General features: G+C 46.1%; 1 long non-coding RNA gene across 1 annotated transcript in view; it reads right to left on the bottom strand.

The window, feature by feature from the left end:
- The window catches only part of LOC142883759 (uncharacterized), a 140,977-nt gene extending 120,077 nt beyond the window's left edge, over positions 1–20,900 (bottom strand). Inside the window, exons 1-2 of the long non-coding RNA XR_012926079.1 lie at positions 20,816–20,900; positions 14,809–14,925 (exon numbers count right to left, since the gene is read on the bottom strand). This is a non-coding gene — a long non-coding RNA (uncharacterized LOC142883759). The remainder of the gene's footprint in view (positions 1–14,808; positions 14,926–20,815) is intronic.
- Between the last annotated feature and the right edge of the window lie 651 nt (positions 20,901–21,551).

Here is a 21,551-nt window from a genome sequence, read left to right as displayed (position 1 = left end):
TTTAGGGGCTCGGCCGTGTACATGTAATCCTCCAGCCTCGGGGTGGGACTGCGTGCCAGCCGAGTCATCCTGAAGAAAAAAATCCAACAAAAAAAGTGACTCTGTGGCATGAAAATATTTGCATATTCAATTCGTCCTTTCCACTTCAGTATATTTCCTCCTCTCACCAAAATCCAGCAGATTCTGGGATTGTTATCTTTCTCCTTGAGCTTCATCATAAAAGGCTGCAGGCTCTTTATCTTTCGCATCTTATCTTGCATCTCAGCCTCTGTGTAAGCTTGCTTTGATTGGTCACACAAAATTAGCATATTGGCTTCCTTCTGCTGCACATCCACGACTCCCGGCTTAGTGTTGTGGAAATTCTTTTCATGAACAAAGCCGGGACGACGCAGTCGCTAGCGCAGTCAGAGCAAGAAGGTCACAGGTTCAATTTTGCATGTTCTCTCTGCGTCTGCGTGGGTTCTGTTCGGCAGCTCCGGCTTGCTCCCACACCCAGCACAAAAGGATGCAGGTGAGGCAAATTGGGAACTCGAAATTATCCGCGGGAGTGACTGGCAGCCACATGGCCCTGCAATGAACCGCCAACTTGTCCCGGGTGGAAACCCACCTTTGAGAAGAAGAGAGCTGTGATAGGCTCCAGCAACCCAGCGACCCTTAGAGGGGGAGAAGCGGTAATAGAAAATGGATGGATGGATGAACAAAAGCAGGAAACTGTTCAATGTCCCAAGAGAAAGTACACAAGGACGCTGTGCGAAGTGAAGTTTACCATTACGAGCGGGCAAGCAACACTCCCTCGCTGTGTTCCACTAAACTCTTGCCAAAGCCGCTCACATTCTTTCTCAGTTTCTGCTCTTTTGTCTGCTCTCTCTTTAATGAGGTAATGTTCTGACGAAACCTCTTCTAGTGCGGCCTCCAGCCCTTTGTTGCAGGCTTTCTCTTCCAGTCACAACGAAACCCTGGCTGCAGCACCTGCTTGTTCCCCTCATGGGAAATTGATTGGTCCAACAATATTATGACTGGCTGACAAACCATTCTGGCTGGGCCTTTAAAGATGTATCCTCATGAATTTTATCTTGGAATCACATTGATCCAGCTTGGCGTACATTGTCAGATATGCACAAAAGAACCAACGATTAAAGTCTCATCTGGGGGAAAATACATTTCTGTTATTATTATTTATTTATTTGAACCAAATGGGACACAGGGGAACAGGGTCTTATCTAGTTCTTCACCCGGTGTTTGGAAAGCACCTTGCCAGAATGTGGTTTCTAACCGTTCAGACTCACCGCTGAGACAGAAATGAGACATAACTGACATCGCCACAGCAGATGACGCGTTTCACTCTTTGACCTGGCACACTCAAAAACGAAAGCGAGAAAAGATATGGGGAAGTGCAGAAAAGTTAACCAAGGGTGTGGTTTCACTGACAATCAATCTGGGAGGATGTCGGTTTGCGTGGAGAGGTTCCTCTGTGAAGACAAAGCAGGATACATGATGTTGGGTGTGTTTTAGTACACTGTGAAGACAAGATACACTAAGAATTGTGCAATAAACTCCTCAGGCTGCATTTTTTTTTCCTATTTGAATTTGTGTGTGCGTGTGTGTGTGCGTGTGTGTGTGTCCTAAACTAAATGAGATTTTTCATCGCAAATAAGAGAGCTGCTTGAAATGCAGGGAGTTTAACCTTCTCAAGCATGATCAAGCACGCCGTTCGCTCACTAATTTCCCTTTTAAAGTAGCATCACTTCACTGCCTGGAATGAATCAATCCTCACTTCATACCCTTGAATGACTTTTTTTTCCTCTTTTTTTTATGACTAAGCAGCCACTCCAGGACATAATGCGATCATTCAGGCCACAGTTGCTCCTAATATATTAAATCAGGCAGTACACGTGTGAGTTGAGATGAGGTTTTGTGATCTACAAAGGGTCCAGTGAGGGGAAAAAAAAGAGACTAACGGATCGAGAACGCACAGACAGTCCAATCTAACCAGGATGAACGGTTAATGGGTTAATATTAGTGCTTGGTTTCATGCCGCCTCCATGATTCAACCGGCCTCTTTGAAAAAGAAAACGCCGCAGACACTTTGAATGATTTCATTAAAAGCAATCAGGGTCTTTCATATCTGTAAATATCCCCATACTCAGCATGCCAGTGTCTGTTCCTCATCAACTCAGCGAGGAACAGAGAAGAAACTTCATGAGCACTCTCTCATTTCCCACAAGTGGCTGTGTGCTCTGCAGCATTTTCGCGCCGCCCACCTCCCCCAACAAAAATACATATAAATAAATAAAAAACAAGCCGACGCTCAAGACATTCTGTCTCTGCGAGTGGTGGAGTAAGTGATAGCCGTCTCAAAAATAACAGCCGCTCTTATGTTCTAGGAAGAAAAAAAAAAGAAAGAAGAAGAAGCGTTTCATGTGATGTACCTGACAGCCAGGAGACTGCCTTCAGACAAGCTTATTCATTCCAACAGCTGTCTGCAACGCGCCTGTGAGCGCTTGTCTTGCACGCTGCCAGCCTGACATGCTGCAGGGAGTGGGTGATTCCTCCCTCCTATCAGAGGATCTGCATCGAACGGAGGGAACCGCTCCGTTCTGACACGGCCGGGTCGATTGATGGGCACAGCGCTACTTTTAAACACTTTTTTTTTCCCCTGCTGGTTCGAGGGGGTTAATGATATCTAGGTCACTGTTTCATTTTTTTTTTTTTTTTTTCTTACTCGGGATGTGTATCTGACACGGTGGAGAAAAAAAAAGATCATAAACCTGGAGAGGAGAGAGGAGGAGAAAAAAAAAAAGGCATTTGCATGCATCTGCAGACAACACGCCCACACTTGCAGACAATGACACACTGGAAGATGCATGTACGCCGCACGCACACGCAGCAAAGTGAATCTACGAATGCCAGCATCAGAAGACTCCAGTGCAGCTAAGCCACTGGATGGATGCCTGGAAACTAGGTCATCGAAAGCCTTAAACGGCCTGGGATGTTGTTGTTTCTTTTTTTTCGAATACAATTCCAAGCACTTCTTTTAATCTTCAACATCTTGCATTTGCATTCAAGGGTTCTGGGGGATATGCAGAGCAAGGGGGCAAAAGAAATGCACCGACCATCCGAGGCTACGGTGTTCTGATAGCCACATTCACCACATCACATTCTCATCAAATCATCAATTCATCGAGAGTTTTGTGCCTCACGCGCACCACAACAAAACTGGCTCTGCAAATACTAAACTTGTAATGAATGATGTAGCACAACCTGTTTCTCAAGCGTGGGTAGTAGGACGGCCTGGAAGAGTAGCGGCAATTTTATGACAGCAAGAAGTACCGCGTGCAAAAATCAGTCCGACTCAAAACGGCTTGTTTTACCTCTGGACCGAAAATCAGATACAGTTGCAGCTGAATAAACAGGCTGATGATCACCATGCATAAGAGAGACAATAGAGTTCAGGATGGCACAGGGAGACGGAAGAGAAAGGCGGGAGACGGCAATTAAAACATTAGCAAATGACACAAAGAAGAATGCGGGGGATTACCTGAAATATAATTAGAATAAAACTTGGATGAATGCAAATGAGGACCATCCGTAATTTCCTGGAAGGTAGATTAGAAAGCTGCTAAAAAGGCTCCATTTCAGAATATATAAAGAGACTCAAAATATCTCCACACACCACCTTTTATTCACATGCAATTCCAAGGGTTTCATTGGTTCTTTCTTTCCCCTCTCCCGACGCCACCCATCCCCCAGTAGAAATCACTTCAGTAGCTTTTTTTTTTGCATAATACTGGTGACAAACAAAACCGACACAGGTGATAGTGCCACCGGCCAAATCGGTCCTTGGCATGTGTGGAAACACAAGGCAGGTGGACAAATTTGGCAACAACAGGGAAGGACTGGCAGGTTTGCATGCCGGTCCTCAAATAATGATTTGAAGACTGGTTTGGAGATTGATTGCGAGTCAGCAGTCAGAAATCTCCAACAGAAAAAAAAACAAAAAAAACAAGGAGATGTGAGTAAAGCAGGGTCTTTTATTCCTGCTAATCACAGCTCTTGCATCTTGAGAGGAATCAAGGAGGCCGTAGAATGAGACGTCCTCGCTTCAGAGACACTGTTTTTAAATGGCAAGCAACAACTAAATGAATCAGTGGAGGGCTAAATGACATCAGTACAACAATGAGCTTACACTTGAAGCGACAAACGTCAAAGCAAACTTTAGCATTTTTAATGGCCAATGTGTAAGACGCAGTGGCATTTAGAATTAGCGGTAAGGAAGCATTTCGCAAACAAGTAAACGTTTATATTTGTCCCTGTTAGCTTCAGAGAGCGAATGATAAATTGCAATACATGTGCATTCTCACATAAAACACAAATGTGTTACAGTGTGAACAGAGTAAATACAACAGTGTAATACTGCATACAGTCCCGAATGGTACCAATGATACCAATGAGAACACTTCCAGACAGTATGTGCATATTGAAGACCCTTGTCATCTGTTCTATTGTTGATTGTTGTGACTGAAGACATAATGTCAAGAATGAGTAAAGTTACTTAGGGGCAGTTTCCTGCTACTACACCTGATGTCACCCAGATATATACATGGACGTTTCTCACGCTGAGCAAATAAATTGCCTTTTTAATGAATAAGAGGCAGCACCTCTAGGCTGGCCTGTGTTGCAAGTCCTTCTGTCTAGCAGGTGGGCATTGACGCATGAGCATAGTTGCATTGTTGATGAGTATGAAGATGTGTCCTTTGGGGTGACAAGACAAATTACCCAAGGACACGTCTTCTCCCGTCAGGCTACAGTAGACCAGCATGCTAAAGTATCCTTATTCCAGTGCTGCAGGGTAAAATGTGATTTTACGTTTTTCTAAACAGGGAAGTAAATATATTTTCACCATGGAGGATTAGCTAGTCCTTTTCCAACAATATTTTTTTAAGAAACATCTGTCAGATCCTCTGTGAATGTGGTCTCTTGGAAACACAACAACGCTTTCAATTTTGCATGCAGCTTTAAAAAAAAAAAAAATTTGCTGATCGGCAGCTTCATCAGCTGGAACATGATTATGTCGATACCGTTCCAAATCCCCATCTGCAATTTTCAGACGACTATCCGCCCCTCCCCCCCCCGCGAACCAGAGCGTGTGCATTTTCACGCTGCCACTCCGATTGATTTGCGCTGATGCCGCCGATCAATCTGGGCGATTTCCTTTCATTTCGCGGCTTGTTTGGAATGATGCATGTTAGCGCTCTCTAATTGAGCTGTTCAGCCCCTCCCCCGGTGTCCCCTCCTGACATTTAACGGGCGTTCCGATGAAAAGGAGAATTTGCATATCAAACGCCGGTAGAGCCTATTCTCCTGGGACCCCCTTTTTTCCCCCCTCATGTCGCGCAGTTATTTTCTCTGTTGTTTGTTTATCTATTTTTTTCCTCCCCGCATCATGATTATTTGATTATTTTCAAACGCAAGTGTCAGGAATGTTTACAGAATGAGGACGTGAGGAGTATCTGAGGCTGCCATTTCGAGGTTGGCTCAAACACTGTGACGCCTGCTTGAGCGCAATCTTTGTGTATACATTTGAATACAAATGGCAGAACTCAAGAATACAGGAGTAAAAAGTGGGGGGGAAATTCCCGACGGCATATCTGATGGAGTCCCCACTCAGCAGAGCACCCGTGAATGTACAATACTATAGATTGAACTTTTTTCCTTTTTTTTTTTTTTTGCATTGACGCAGTTTTTTGCCATCGCGCTCGGCAACGTCGCCCTCTCTTCTTCCGTCCCCTCCGCTAGCCTTCATAAATAATTAAAGATTTAATCTGTGATATTTTCAAAGGTCAGAGTCACAACAAAAAAAAAAGGAAGAAATGCCAGGCCGACCCCCCTGTTGAAGCACCTTCGGTAATCGCACTGCACCGGGTTCGTGTTTTCCCCTGAAAGCTCCATCAAGTGGGTCGACAGATATGAGGACGTGCGTGCGGAGGGGCGGGGCTTAGGCGGAGACGGAGACAGAGGTGGAGGGAGAGGTTGCTGAAACCGCACAAGGTGGAATTTGCCCATGTTAAAAATCATGTTTTATGTATTTGTCATCCTTTTCTTTTGTCTGGAAACGAGCAGGAGTGCCTTGAGGTCCGTGAGACTGGAGCTCAACGCCACCAGGAGACCACAGACCCAAAACGGTGCCGGCCCACACGGTTCAGAGTGACGGCGCGGCCAGGCAGCTGCACTTTAATACATAAACGTCCGCTTCATGCATTAAATGGATGCCGTCCCTGATGGATTCCCCCTGCTGATGCATTATCAATGAGGTGTACTCTCTGCATCGCGCCGAGGGCTCCCTCACCCATTTCCCTCCCCGTCGCTTCTCTAAACTAAGCCCTGGTGAAGGTTTGACGAGTTTCCTCAAGGTGAAGCAAAGCATCAGAGGGATGAACCGGGCTCTTGTATATTGGCAAAGTTAAGCAGTAAAGATAATCATGGGGGAACAACGGGCTGCTTATCTCTACTGTCATTTTCACAGGCGGGGATTGACTTTGCATGCATCAGAGCGGCCTTATTACTTCTTTAGTTCAAAAAATCGTACTTAGACACAGCTGGATTGCTGACATTCTAACTCAGAATTCTGAATTCTTGCGCATCCATCTTGCTAGCCATGAACAGAAACTCTTTATACCACCCAAAGGTCTAAAGATTCCATTATCAATCACCTTTCCTTCACTTGTAATGGCACCTTGTTGTAGCTGCAGCAACGGCATCAGCACTTGTGCGGCAGCGACAGCAGTTTTAAACGGTGAATGGTAAATGGACTGCACTTATATAGCGCTTTCCAGCACCTTCACAGTACCCCAAAGCGCTTTACAAAGGCCTCTCATTCGCCCATTCACTCACACATTGACACACCAATGGGCGGCTGCTGCCATGCAAGGCACTGCCAGCCCCATTGGGAGCAATGTAGGGTTAAGTGTCTTGCCCAAGGACACAACAACGGACTAGGATGGAGTGGAACTTAAACCGCCAACTTTTTGGTCATTGGACAACCCGCTCCGCCTCCTTAGCCACAGTCTTGTTGCAAAACATTTTATTGGAAGGATTTATTTGTCAGCGGAAAATATGGTTTTTTTGCTTTACACTCCGCGGCACAATTTGCCAGGGGGAAGTTAAGAGCAGCTAATGTAGGCCTTCCAGCCAATAAGAAGGCATGAGCTGTGGGGCCCTGGCTAAAGTAGAAGAACCACATCTGATTGGTCTGCTAGAATGTGTAGACAGGTTTGTCTCTTCACCAGATAGACGTGTGAGCCGTCGACTCTCGCAACTGCATCTTCTTACTCATTTCAGCTCAGAGCCACAGAGGCTCCGCCCAATTGTGGCACTGGCAACGAACTTTCACTAATGCTCAACCCTCCCCGCACTCCCCCGGTGTTCAAAGTAGCCAAAGTCTCCCACACACGCACTTCACGCCACACTCGACTGCCGTTTCCCTTTGTGCCGTCCCCTCCACAAAGCTGGAGGAGCGCGGCGCTGTCGGGTGGACGTGAGAGGCTGATTGTGTTTACCGTGCAAACAGAGAGCGGCGGCCTTTGATTCGTGATGTTGTTTGCGCCTCCGTAGTCAAAATACCACATGGACGGGAGCGGCGAAGGCTTTTGGGGACGTGTTGTCGCTGCATTTTTTATGAGTCAGGTAAGGCGGCAGCGAAGGTGTCCAACTGCCGAGCCAACCAGTTTTACCAGCCAGGCGCTAATTCCAGTTCCTCTCAAAGCCAATTAGGTTTTTCATGTTAATGTTTTTTCCTTGCAAGCCATAGCTGGAGGTGCCTTTTGTGTCTGGAAAGCGTACGCCGTTGGATGGAAGATGTAAAGAGACAGGGAAGGTGTCGGGGGATGCGTGCTGGGAGACTGACTTAAAAAGGAAAACTCTTGTTAGGATATGTCAACAGCAGTGCTCGCTCCACTTCTCTTTATTTCTTCCATCTTCGGTGTTTTTTATCTTATGTTACTTTTTCAGTGAAATCTGCCGGCTTTAATTGTCAAAATTAGGCCTACATGACGGCCAGGTATCCAGTTTACAAGCAAGTTTTCAGGAACTTTTGGAAATGTGCTTAATTAGCACGTGTCGCATTTCCATTAATTGATGCAAATTAAAGAGTCTGCGCGTTAAGCGTCACCAGGTGGCGCTACGGCTTACCGGAGGAAGCAGAGGTAAACAAAACCAGCAGATGAGTGGAGAGGATTTTAGGAATTACAGGGAAGACTGCAAAGAATTGCAAAGGTTGCAATTATTTTTGCAGGCCGCAGTCAATTCAGATGCATGTTAACTACATTAAAGTTCATTCGCCAAGCGTGTTCCCGTAAAACACTTGCTTGCTACATCCGCTCTGATTTGAAAATCCACCTTCAACAGTCCCAAGCGTGCGTACTATCTTTACTGAGAATTTGAGGAAGTCCTTTTAAAATGTGCTTCTTCCATACATCTTCCAATGAGATCTTTAAAAAGCTTTACGCAAACGCAGTAAACGCTTCGCACGTGAAGCAAAAGCCAAACTTTGTGTGTGCTTGTGCGTGTAATGGCCTGCCTCTCTCGCGCCTCCTCGACCGCTTCCTGCGCACACCCGGGTGGGTGTTTACGCGTCAGACGTTGTGTCTGGTGTCCTTGCTCGTGCGGCACCCACTGTTTTTCCCGTCCACTCTGCCTTAAACTAATGCGTTTCTGTCTGTCATGCAGCAAAAACCCGGCCGGGCAGGCCCGAAACCGCCAGCACTCCCATTAAACATTCATGAAGTGCAGTGCAGCTGCACCAATGCAGAAAGGTCACTCAAGAGTGATCGGTTTAGTCGGCTGTGACGTGTGGATCAACAGGCCCGTCTGTTATAAATAAATACGTTCCCTGCAGGCCTGCACCTGTAGCCCCTTCAAACTATAATTGAAAAGAGAATTTTCCTTTGTTGGTCCTTTGTTGGTGCCACTGAAGAAGAAGACATGACATTGTCGCATTAAAAAAAAGGAGGTCGCTTGCGTAAAGCACCTGTGTCTTTGGCTGATGAGGTCACGGGCTGTACTGTGGAAGGAAACCTTTCATATTTTTTCCCTCTTCGGCAGAACATGATTGCTCTGTCTCAATGCACACGTTTGCTGTTTCTGCTTTCAAAAGGTACAAAAATAGAATTAATGGAATAAGAATCAATGCGGCAGCGGCGGCAGAAAATGTGAGAGCTGCAGAGAGGCGCAGTTGGAGGTGGGAGGAAACAAAGTACGAATACTTTGTTACTGTACTTAAGCAGATTTTTTTTTAGGTATCTGTACTTTATTTGAGTGTTTCTTTTTCTGACAACTTTTTAGTTTTACTCCCTACATTTGTACACAAACATCTTTATCTTTTTACTTCTTACACCGGTAAGAAATATGCTTCTTATTTTCGTGTTTAAAAGTGTTTAAAAGATTCAAATTCTGTTCAAAGTAATTGTTGTTGTTGTTGTTGTTGTTGTTGTTTGAAGATGAGCTATTTTAACTATGTTGTTGTGTAGATAAATATAAAATTGTAATTCATGCATTGCAAAATAAATCATTTCAATTTTTTTATTTGAGCACATTTCAGAACCTGTACATTCTCACTTATACTTGAGTAAAGATGTTAAACCAGTACTTTTATCATCGTAATTTTTTTCTATAAAGTATCAATACTTTTACTTAAGTACGGAATGTGAATACTTTTGCCGCCTGTGGGCGCAGCTCTTAGTGGTGTCGCTTCACAGCCAGTCTGGGCTTCAATTACAAGTTGAGGAAAGGCCTGTGTGTGAGGGGTTTGCATGTTTCAGCCTCTTTCTTACTTTGAGTATTTAGAAGTGGCGGGAGCCCTCCTGCTCTTAGAGTCACATTTGTACATACGAACTTGTGCCCAGTGACTGAGGATCAACAGTAGCTGCTTAAGGCTATAATGGTTTGGGAAATTAAATGGGAAGCTATGCGGGAAATGCTTTCCCCAGCCGAAACTCTTTACCAAGCCAAGCCTGGCAAGACAGAGCGGGTGAGGTTATCACGAGCGCACACACATGAGCGAGCGCTAATTGAAACATCACGAGCCACCGACAACCCTTTTGGCTTTGGCCAAAAGACAGACGGCTCAAACGGGGATTCACTTTGCAGCATTAACCTTATCATTTTACAGTTGCCGCTCGCAGGTTGTTTAAGCACACGTAGCAAACGAAAGCCATTAGAGGGCGATCACGAGGGAGCCGATTTAATGGACTGGGACGGGCCGGCAAAACAAATCACATTAAGCCTCAATTAACACCGGAAAGGCCTCTGGAGTTCATTTTCATCCTCGGCAACACAAGCATCTTTATCTCTCGCCGACGTTGCCTGCATGCAAATAAACAAAGTGCACATGTGATCTGAGCGGGAGCGAAGGAGGCACGCGAGATCCCAGCTTCAGCTACAAACACCGACACCACCGTTTGACCCATCTCCTCTTCACGCGGGTTAATTATGGATCGGCTGCGCCCGGCTCAGAGGGCAGCGAGCTGATAGGCCCTCGCAGAGGTGCACGAGGCAACCCCCTCCCCCGCCCCGCCATCAGCAGACAAGGGCAGCCCCCGGCAGAGCGCCCGGCACGCAGCTCAGGGCCAATTACCCACCTGCTGCATGAGTGCAGCTCCGGGGTGTCGCTTCATGCTAATGCCAGTCCTGTAATTGCAGTTGTTTCCCCCAGTTAGACCTTTTTGCAGCTTTTAAAAGCCACTCAAATTACTCTGTGCAACCGCGTCGGCTCAGTTCCCATCATTAGATCGGAGAGCGGAAATTAGCGAGAGGAGACATTGCCAAGTATCAGTGTTACACAACCGCTGAGAGGAGCCTGGGATTTTATGTATTTATTTGTTTATTTATTTATTTTTATCCAGAGGCAGATTAATCTAATTACACGGTTACGTTAGGTCTAATTATACCTGTTGAGTCGTAGTTTTGCCAGCTATTGTAGAGCAATATTCGATTACACGCGAGGAGAGAGAAGTATAATTGGGAGGGAAATTAAATTGCGTTGTCCAACTGTAATTTTCGAGAGAGCAGCGGGTGCCGCTGCTGAGCGGAGCTGGGGGAGAGGTCGGGAAAGGTGAGCCGACGCAAGCAGCGGTAAGAAAAGCACTCACGTTTCTTTCTTTACCTCGCTTTGTTTGTCGCTGTCGCCGTCCGTTCCCCACGACGGTTTCAGCAGCGAGTCCCGCCTTCCCTCCCTCATCACCCCCCACCCCCCCAAGCTAAGACATCGTCAAAATAGTTTTGAAAAGAGGGAACAAATCAAGGTCACCCGGCCAAGCAAACCCACCACCCCACCCCCACACACTCTCAATTATCGCCGCCGTGGCAATTTGCGACGTCGCTGCTAATGCGCAATGACACGCTGACGGACGTCGCCCGGCTCACAGACGAAAACGTCGTCGGGGGCGAGGCGCCAATTCCGCGGCCTGCCTGCTTGTCTTGCAAATTAAACGCAGAGGTGTTAATTAAAACAGAGGACGGCGGCGGCGGCGGCGGCGGCGGCGGCGGCGGCGGCGGCGGCGGCGTGGATCTTCAGTTGTTTCTCAAAGAGCTTTCGCCCGGGATTGCGGCTTTTTCTCGACGGCGGTGACTAACCGGCCGCGGCCATGCTTCAGCTGGCTCCTGCCTCCGAACGTATCAGTGAGGATGATGCCGAGTGACAGCGACTTTTACATCTCGCCCCAATTAGCGGACTACCCTTCATCTCCCCCTCCCCCTCCTCCGCCCCGACGCTTTCCCCTACGCGGGGGTTGGGTTGACACATGCCCATCAGTCACTCCGCTGGCCTGTTGCCACCAGTGTCACAGCCAGCCTCCATCATCCTCAACGTCCAATTTGTTTTCATTCCCCCCCCCCCCCCCCCCCGTTGTCAGAAGCGGCCGCTAACATTTGACACGTCGCAGTCAAGAGAGTGGAAGGCCCACACTGCCAGCGTCCAAAATATGGAGGACAACACGTTATTGAGGTTGCAGTCATTTAAGGCCAAGTCAGTGGAGCTGGAAGTCATCCTCCTCTTCTGTCGATACGCCACAGCGTGCCAGCAAAGTACGGAACCTCTGACAGCTTGTGATGTCTCCGGAGTCGTTTTTCTGACTCGCGAGTCAGAGTTCCTCATCTCTGCTAAGTTTTTCACTGACAAGTCCCTGCTGCCACTTCCTGGCTAACTGCGAAGACCAGACCAGACAAGATGTTGCGATTGTGCAGCTGCAGTTCTAACTGTATTTGGATAAATATATCAAGTTAATGCCCTGGGGAGAAATTATCTGGTATCGTGTTTCTCCCTTTCTCTCCCCGCGATGAGGCTGAGCTGTGAACGAACAAATACATCATAACTCAGTTGTTCACTGTAGCTTGGCCCCACTCCCAAAATGAACAAATCACCCAGCTCCTGTGGGAGTGGATGGAGCTCATGTCCACAAGTCCACAAATGGACTTCAGAGACTCTGCATGACCAACTCGAAGTCTAAACTGATCCAAAAAACCTAATATTCTTTGGTGAGTGCAGCATATTGATTGATTCAGTAAAAGTAATCCAGTTTTCCCATCACTACTAACTACCAGTTTTTCATTCTAATTGGTGTTTTGGTGCCTGTGTGAACGGAAAGTGCTTCTGATGAGCAGATGGTGCATCCAGTGATTTCTGTATTAATGAGTGAAAAGTGTGATCAAACTAAATGGGGATGAAGTCACATCTATTAACAATTGGCTCCAACAGTCAGAATGAACAGCCACACAGCACAAATATAGTTTTTCAAGTCTGAACAAAAGAAAAACAAAACAAATAAACAATTTGCTGAATCAAAAACAAAAGAAAAATAAGGTTCTGACAACAAATAACTGCCAGACATTTTTCAAAATTGAAACTGTTTCTACTAAAAATATTAGTTTCTGAGATGCAGGTCAGATTCAGATCAATGTAATGCAGTAAGCATTGAAGTAGAGGGAGGTATTTTGTTGCTGGATTTAAGTCTTCAAACTTTTTTTCTATTCAAGTTAATGTTAAGTTCTAAAGGTTTTTGTGGATACAATATTTTGTGGCTCATGATTCATTGATCCCTTTTCAAAAGCATAATACTGAAGTATTCAGTTGTTTTGCCCTGAGAGTTTTGTCTATTAAACGCATTCTTCCATTGGCTACCAAAAAAAGCAAATATAGGAGAGAAGCAATGCTTCAGAGGCTTCAGAAATTGCAGGCTATGCTAAAATGTCAAATCAACACACATAGACACGCACGCACCCCCCCATCCCCTTTAGAGAGATACAAAAACAGCAATAACACATTTTACTTTTGGACAGAGTACAGAACTTTTACAACCACCCTTCAAGCCTGGAAACGAAACAATGATCATCTTTGCATCCATATTCAAAACGATGTTTGCAAGCTGTATGTATATGTGTATATATATACATATATATATATATATATATATATATATATATATATATATATATATATATATATATATATATATATACATATATATATATATATATACACACATCTGGTCTGTGTATGTTATGTTAATAAAACAGATTAATAAAACCCAGGTTATCTGGGGGCAGAGGCTGTACTACACCCGGCATATTATAAGTTCCGCCGAAGGAAGGCTATACATACATAAATAAATAAGAAAGTGACTTGAATAGACTTCAGAAGCCTGAGTTTCAGCCTCTTCCCATGTGTTGCCTCACAAAAGCCAGGATAAAACCTGGAGCGCGGCGACAAGAAGTCAAACCTCGGCGCAGCTTACGAGGGCTTATTAGCATTCCTCTCCAGCCCGAACGGGCGGAATAACAAATATTGAATGTGACTTTTAAATAGAGTAACTGTGATATTCCCATTTGAGTGCCGACAAACACGCTGTAAATGAGTGGAACGGCAGTGTGTCGTAATGTGGATTGATACTCTCATAATGTGCTTGACTAAGCAGCCTTTTTTTTTCTATTAAAAAAAAAGAAGCCCCCACAGCTATCAGCCCCCCTTTTCATTTCTTTTTCACTTTTTACACTAATGCAATTGTGATTGCACGGCAGAGCATGCTCAAAGCACAACTGGTCCCATTTTTTTTCTTTTTTCTAACAGGCGGGCATACATAATTGCAAAAGACTGACAGAAATCAGCCTCCCTCGATGCTTTAAAATGTTTTTTTTTATCATAGGGTTATCAGCTGCAGCGATGGGTCTGAAAATAAAATCCGTATTTCAGCATGTGAAGCTTTTTTTTTTATTTATTTTTTTACTTATGTTCTGTTAATTTGCCTTTGGACCAACAATTCAATTTGCTCTTGGACCACAACATCAAAACAGATCAATAGTTTCAAACTCTAAACACTGGGACAATCAGCAGGGGCTGGAGATTTATTTCATCCGCGCAACAAAGCCAACTCAAACTTTTAACACCTTGATGTGAATGCCCACATTCTTTTTTACAAACTTATATATTCACCACCATGTCCCCATTTCTTACTGTGAACATGATTTTGCTCAAGATAGTCACTAATAGAAGGTAATTGGACTGTGCGTGCTGTGCTGTGCAGCAAATGGCACACAGAGACATCACAAAATACACTCAAGTTGCAGCTGAAGGCTCTCTACACAATACTGGCTGGTTGTGTTTTGGCCCTACACAGCAAACGTCCATCTATCCTCGTTGCTCAATGTAACAATGAGCTCATCAACTATGCATTAATATCAGCCCATGCCAGTTCATACTTCAACCAAATCCTTTCACATTATGTATGTAAATATAAAAATATATACTGTATATACACATACTTTGTTTCCTCGGTGCTGCCTTCCCCTGGCACTCCAGCCTAACATCTGGATGTCTGACTGATGCCATCCAGGATATTTAGTGGATGGTCTCAATGGGCCTGGCCGTGGACGACCCTGCTGGATAGGAAACAGTAATTACCGCTGGCGGCAGAAGCTCACCGGGAGTCTTGGAGAACTCGCAGAGATTGAATGCAGTGAAGCCAGCAGACTCATGGACGCAGGGAACAGACAGTTCCCTCATCACAGACAAAAAGTTTTTTCAGGTTTTTTTTATTTCAGGAAGGATTCTGGTCCCACATTCTGAATGTGGGTGAATGATTCCTCATTTAAGAGTTAGTAAACATTAATGGGACTTTTTACTTCCAACACCTCTGCTTACAAACACATCTTCCTTTCTCTAAAATCTCAAACCAATGGAAACTTATTTAAGGATTGCATTTTAAAATTGGGAACGAATGACTGTGACTAACTTGGTTCAACTTTTTTTTAATATCAACTGACAGCATCCTATACTGTTTAAAATATTTTGAAAAACATGGCAACCAAAAGAAGTTGTTGAAGAAGAATACATCAGAGGAACAGTGCATGTTAGATGTTTAAAGCCAGAGAGTCTAGACAGAGTGGTTTGGACTTGTCCAGAGGAGGGATAGTGAATATATCAGCAGAGGGAAGCTGGGGTTAGAACTGCCAGACAGGAGGCCTGGAGGAGGACCAAAGAGGAGATTTATGGATGTAGTGAAACAAGGAATGAAGCTGGCTGGTGTGAGAGAAGGAGATGCAAAAGATAGGGTGAGATGGAGGTAGATGATTGGCTGTAGCCACCGATGAAGGGAACAGCTCAATAGAAAGAAAAAAAACAAGAATTAAAATATATAAGAAAATGCTGGCATATTAATTTAGCAAAATATGACCTTTAAAGCTTAGTCTTTAAAAAATCCCTCTTGGTTTTAAAGGAGGATTTTAATGATCAGGACATTAAAGCCCACTTAACAGGCTGGGCTGTAGGTGACACGTAGGGGTGAAACAATGGATCTTATTTGCAGGGGACCTCTTCCAACCCTGCGGTGACTCATGCGCAATATCTGCAGGATTTAATTAGGGTCATGCAAACAGTGGCGCGCCACCGTGACCCCCGCCTGGACGTGCAGCACAGCCCCAGCGTTGTCGGCGGCAGCATCGCCCCTCCCTTGATCTTCTGGCCTCCACCTCATTTGCCGGCATCAGCTTCTCCTTTTACCAGACAACCCTGCCGCTTCTTCTCTTCTTCCGTCATGCCGCACCCCCTTTTTTTTACTTTAACCTGTCGGGCCCCAATCTCACTCTCTCCCACTCCCTCTATAAATATCTGCGTCTGAGTCTGTCTCTCCAACCCCCGTCTCCGCGGCACACTTCTGAGGAGAACAGGGGAGAATGCTCCATTCCCTGTGGATCTGAACACCCACTCGAGGTTAGAAGTGCAGCAGCTGCAGGAGCAAAACAGACCAGGGTTTTCTGCTCTGGTTCGCGTATAATTGAAGACATTTGCAGCGACGCGGTAAAGCCCTAATAGCCAACAACAAGCTTACCTTTACGGTGAAATAGCAAAACTTTGATTAAACAGCGTGCATAATCTCCGGACAGCGTTAGAAGTGAAACCAATGCAGCAAAAAAAAAAAAAAATCAATTAATCAACGCTACAAATTATTCAGCTGAGGGAGAAGCACGCTCACTGTGTTCTCGTCCCCGGAAAGGAGAACACAGCGGCGAGGCCATTTCCTGCATCAACCTTTTATGATTCTCTCGTTCCTCCTGGTGGTCCAAATGAACTGCAGCACTTTGCAAAACTATACATAGCCAAGCTTTCAAATCTCCCTGGCAGCCAAGACGCACGCACACACACACACACACACACACACACACACACACACACACACACACACACACACACACAAACACATACACACACACACGCCAGCCATAAAACAACAAAATTAAAAAAAAACACTCCTCCGCATTCCACAATTCAAATAAAGAATTATTGGCTGCTGGGTCTCATGTGAAAAGCGTGTCTTCAGAAAGTCTTTCACATAAAATGCAATAGGATAACAAAGGAAGATGTTAAATTCAAAGTTGAACAATATATATTTATATATATAAATATACGAAGCTGTCTGATGCGAGTATTAAAATGAGGTCAGCCGAGCCTGACGAAGAAATTACATGATTTAATGGCGCCCTCGGGGAGGTTTAAATATAGCTCTGTATTACAACTGGCCTCCGACGGCTCAGCGTGGCATGAGTTCATCCATAAACACTTAAATCCTGGACTGTCCCTCCATATATGTGCTTGCGCTGCACAGGGCCAAAGTGGCGCTCTCTCTCTCTCTGCCAATATAAACACATCTGCTTTTAATCAAATATTTCATCGCAGGGAAGATATGAGTGGGCGCTGAGAGGCAGGGACGGGGCTGCGAATGGATTGCAAGGCTGGGGTGCGGTACCCTGTGCTGCCACTAGGTGGAGGACACCTGCAGGTTTCTGTCTCGATCCTTCAATCATGAGAACTCGTGTCATTTTTCGAAGAACTCCAGAATTACATTCTAAGCAGAGGCAGCCTCAACGTTCATTAATCAAGATGGCGTAACAGCGAAAAGTGTTCTATTAAGAACCATGCAGGGCGGCTCACATATGGATTAGTATTCATGATGTATTTATGGAAAGAACATTTAACATGACATTCACATTAAAGCGGTGAGGACAGAGATGTCTCACTGGGCGCTGAGGGCAGACTTGCACCCTGCACCGTTTCCCCATTCATTCGTATGCAAGGCAGGAACGCTCTCTCAGGGAGCCTTCAAAATCATTTTACCCATCAGATCTTGAAAGGGAAAGCTCAGTGTGGCGGTCTCCGATGCAGGCGGCGAAGAAGTTAGAGAGAGAAATGCCGGGATCAATCCCTTTTGGAAATTTTTTTAAACATCAGCCAATTTCAAACATGAAGCAGTTGGGGGGGAGAGGACCTTGAAAGGCGCTTGTCAAGAAGCTAAAAAAAAAGAAAAAATGGGAGAGAGAGAGAAATAGGATTTCCCGCTTGTCGTGAGTCTGTCTTTATGAAAGACCAATCAATCTTCAGCAAAACAAATACATTAAAGTGGAGCCGGAAAGTTTGAATGATTAATCGCAATTATATAAGTGTGGGATAGAAAGAGGAGAGGAGGATGGGGGAGAAAAACAATTACGGAGCAAATAAAAAGAGTGCTATTCGGATTGAAGGAGCTAATGGAGGCTGACAGATGGAGGCTACAGCCAGTCCAAAGTGATCCCACCGCCACTGCGGAGAGCCACCGGCCTCTGTGACAGCTCCATTTAAGACACTCCGAGCCCAGACTGGAACGGAGGGGAGGGAGCGCGGCGGACACCTTTAATTTGCAGAGACTGCGGCGCTGCGGCACTCCCATCGCTCCATCCTGGGCCTTCTCTCCGCCTGAGTAACAGCTGGAGAGCAGGACGGACCCCGTCCACGGTCCTCCCTCAGACGTCCTCCCCCCCCCCCCCTTCTCCTTCACTTTGAATGCAACACGCATGAACTCCCGGCTGCTCCCCTGCCAGCCTCAACACCCCCTCATGCAAATGTCAGCCCATCCGCGGTTATTAGACGACGTCGACCGTCAAGCGCCTGGCGTGGCGTTGAAGGCGGCGCGGGGAAAAACAGCAGATGACGTGTGTTGTCGTCCCACAGGACCGCCCCCCTCCGTCCCGCACACACAGACACACGTCCCCCAGGTGTTTTCAGCCAAAACATCACACCAGTGCATTGAAAAGACAGGGCCCTGGATTCTACCAAACAAACTGCAAACGGAGACTCAGGGGCTGCAAGAAGAGCGGGGGAAAAAAAGCACAATTTCCGTCCACGGTTGGAGGGGAAATGAGTACGTGACGCCTGTCAGACGGCGGCTGGCTGTGAGGGACGGCCTTCTACCTGCCGTGGCGCTAAATGATTTGTGTTGTGACGGCGCCGCGGATGAAAGATGGAGACGACGAGCGGTAAAATATCCCATATTACGACTCCTCAATCAAGCGTGCCGCCTGTCAAAACACACAACGGCGGAGCAGCGGGGGAGGGGAAGGGGGGAGGGGAGGGGGAAGGGGGTAGCGGCAGGAGGTTCCGCGGCGGGCGCGAGGCACTCGTTCAAGTACTCGATAATCTGACGGCGAAGCGTTCAGACATGCGCCCGCATTCCAGGCCCGGGGTTAACGCGATCACTTCTCCTGACTGTCAGCAAACCTGTCAGCCAGAAGGAACATTTCCTTAATCCTCAAGCACTTGTATCACCTATCCATCTGTAAAAGAGCCCGTGGAAAGGCACATAAAGGGTGAGGCAGGAAGTTGAAGGGGGACCAGGTGAAGCCTTCTGTCCGTGACATCGAAGCGGGCCAATCAGAATTGTTTCTGCCACTCTATAGCCAGGTAGCACGTGCGGCTGGAGGCCTCCTGTTGTTGCATGAGGCATTCTGCGGCTTTCTTGCAATGACTTTAGAATTGGGTGACCTAAATTGTAGCCAGACAGACCTACAACAATGCGGGGCTGCGTTGTGTCCGCAAAACGAAAAAAAAAAAAGAAAAAAAGAAACTACACCTCATAATATATTTTTAACAGTATATAGGACACAAGCATACGTACTGAAAAAGTCACGCACACATTTAGAATCAAACGAAAGAGAAAAATTCAAAGCTGCTCTCCATTCACTTTTTGCCAAGTGTGTCTGGTTGCTTGGCGGATGACATCATCGAGAAACATCTGGAGACGTATGGGAACGCCGATAGCTACTTTTCCCACTAAGGACTTGGCAACACGGTTGAAAAAGGCGACATTTGCTACACATCAACTCCCATGGCCAGCCGCTGCGCACCCTGACGTCTGTCTAAAACTCTTGCCAAATTCAGCCGGGAGTAAAGCAAGAACATTTTTCCTCCAGTCTGAAAAGCGCTCTGTGCCATTTCATTTGTAAAAACTGCAGCTGCTGTAGGACACAAACTTATCTCAGCAGCAAGTAGCAAGGTTCACAGCCATGTCTTCTCTGTCCTCTTTATCTCCTTCTGGAGATTTACGGGCGGCAACCCAGGGAGGTACGACTGGAGGTGGCCAGGAGGCTAATGCTTCCTGGGAGTTTGCTTCCCGTGGAGTGCTTGCCATTTTAAGAGTGCTTGGCGAGACCGACGAGTTGAAATCCGAGCGATCCAGCTGCCAGTGCAATGCTAAGTGATTGTTTCTCTTCACGATTGCAGCAACAGGTCGCTGTCAACACAGACGGAAAAAGCCTCATTACAGACTCATTGTCCCACTATCGCGCGCGTTCCAATTTGCCGCCGTGGCTGCAGCCTCAGTACACCGCAACATCGCAGAGCAGCCACTGACCTTTCCCTAACAAACAATCTCTCACAGCGCGCCCAGAGGGATAAAACAAACAATGCAGCCAAACGTCAAATTGGCCTGCATAGTGGAGTGACTTTACAGCGGTGCTCTGATTCAACACTGTGTCGATAACTGTGCGCGTCTTGATTTATAGCCCGTGAGAAAATCATCACCGAGAAGGAATACAGCAGCAAAGTGTAGGGCAACTTCCTGCTTTTAAGTGTCGGCGTCTCCACAGCCACAAAAATTCCACGGTTGTGTAAAGTGTATCATTAACTCACTCGCGCTCAACTGTTGCACACAACGGCCGAAAGCTGCGACCACAAATGCTGCTCAACCGGCTGCGTGTACTTCTCATTACCAGCTACTGTCAGTACAGCGAGGCCGGGTTCAAGCCCTCCCATCCCCCATCCCCAACACCTCCCAGCCCCCGCATCGCTGAACGGCTGCCTATTGTCAAACGTTTGTGTTACCGCATACTTTGTTTTATGCAGCTGGGGTTTGAAGGGACTCCATTGCAGGCAAAGTGTTTATCGCCTCAAATGGATGTGAGCTGTGTGATCCGGGGTGCGTGCACGTGATTGGAATGACTTTGTGAGCAGATTACCTTCAACATTAAACCATGCTCACTGCTGCTGGGGAGCTTCGCCGTGTTCATGGTCCAGGTCTGGAAACATCACAATACAAAGAAGGACACTTTAAAGAGTGAGAGAGAGCGAGAGGGAGAGGGGGGGGGAGGGAGACATTAGCAAGATGTGATTTTGGAATGCTGAATTAGAAAATTCTAAACTGGAACTGTTTTGTACCACACAGCCTACTGTCTAGGGTTGCCACCTCCTAGAGTTTCAAATCCGGGACATCTCAGGGGGGTCTCTCAAGTCTGTCCACGACGGGGGGGGCTCCCCGAAACCGAAATATACGGGACAAAGTGGAGTGCGTCCCGTATCAGTTCATTACGGGACAGGTTTTTTAGTTGCCAAATATGGGGCAATCGCGTATTTTACGGGAGGGTTGGCAACCCAATCTAGACCACAGACGGAAATCCAATGAGGTTTTGTCATTTTCCCTAAAAAAACGGGACAAACTGTGTCCTGGGAGAGATTTTATTTTTCCCGGGACAGGTGGTGAAAAAAGAGAACAATTCTGGGAAAAACGGGACGGGTGGCAACCCTACTACTGTCCCATGTCTCTTACCTTAATGAGCCACACAAAAAGTGTGTATGAATTGATAAAAAAATGAATGCTTTATAGCAATAATTTTGACATAAAGTCAAATGTACCAACACACTGCACTTTAACAAGCTGTACTGCTACATGCTAATACAGATTTTCGGGAACTTCATAGACAAT

This window comes from Nelusetta ayraudi, unplaced genomic scaffold (assembly GCF_046127955.1).
Source record: "Nelusetta ayraudi isolate G7.1 ecotype Tasmania unplaced genomic scaffold, CSIRO-AGI_Nayr_v1 ptg000008l, whole genome shotgun sequence".
Taxonomy (NCBI): domain Eukaryota; kingdom Metazoa; phylum Chordata; class Actinopteri; order Tetraodontiformes; family Monacanthidae; genus Nelusetta; species Nelusetta ayraudi.
The sequence above is the reverse complement of the archived record's forward strand: the minus strand, read 5'-3'. Positions and strand labels throughout refer to the sequence as shown.